The 975-nt window shown below is 43.5% G+C and overlaps 1 pseudogene; it reads left to right on the forward strand.

Annotated features, from left to right (window-relative positions):
• The first annotated feature begins 558 nt into the window (after positions 1-558).
• LOC102749707 (small ribosomal subunit protein eS1 pseudogene) overlaps positions 559-975 on the forward strand; it is a 26,979-nt pseudogene continuing 26,562 nt past the window's right edge.

Raw genomic sequence — 975 nt, forward strand, 5'->3', positions numbered from 1 at the left:
TTTTTCTCATGATTCTGTGGCTTGGCTGGGCAGTCTGATCTGTTTTTGCCTAGACTCACACATGTGATTTCATTGAGTAGAAGAGTGGCCAGGCAAGGAGGATGCACAATGGCCTTACTTACATATCTAGGAGTGGGTGCTGGCCATCAGCTAGGATGCCTTGATTCTCCTCCACATGGCCTCTCATCTTCCAGTAGGCTAGCCTGGCTCCCTCTTCTGTTGGTCTTAGTGGAGAGGGTAAAGGCAGAAGCTGCAAGACCTCTTTGTTGTTAGGTCCCAAATTTGCCAAATTTCACTTCCACTCATTCTTTTGGTCAATGGGAGTCACAAGGCTAGCTCCAGTGGTGTAACTCTTCCTGATCTAGAAACCTATAGACTAAAAGGAAAAAGTTATTTGCCAATCCAGACTCAAAAGAGTAGAGAAATAGAGTCCAACTCTGAATGGAGGGAATATACATTCCAGGATGAAAAGAACTTGCAACCACATTTTGCAATCTACCCCACATGATGACTCCTTGTAAAATTTTTACAAACGTTATTCTCTATGTATAGAGAAACATGACTCTAAACTCCTCTGGAAAAAACTTTTCTGAAGAAGCACCCAACCAAGGATTATCAGTTACCTCCTGTATGACACTGTAAGTCCTCTCGCTTTTACTTTTCTGTTCCAGCTCCAGCTACTGCAATTAACCAACTTGCTTCACAGAGGCAGGGCTCCCCCTAGGGTGTACAGAGTCCTGGGCAAACTTTTTTTTTTAATTTTTTATTGTTATGTTAATCACCATACATTACATCATTAGTTTTTGATGTAGTGTTCCATGATTCATTGTTTGTGCATAACACCCAGTGCTCCATGCAGAAAGTGCCCTCTTTAATACCCATCACCAGGCTAACCCATCCTCCCACCCCCCTCCCCTCTAGAACCCTCAGTTCATTTTTCAGAGTCCATCATCTCTCATGGTTCGTCTCCCCCTC

The sequence above is a fragment of the Leptonychotes weddellii genome, chromosome 7 (assembly GCF_054177405.1).
Source record: "Leptonychotes weddellii isolate Sample4059 chromosome 7, ASM5417740v2, whole genome shotgun sequence".
NCBI classification, from domain to species: domain Eukaryota; kingdom Metazoa; phylum Chordata; class Mammalia; order Carnivora; family Phocidae; genus Leptonychotes; species Leptonychotes weddellii.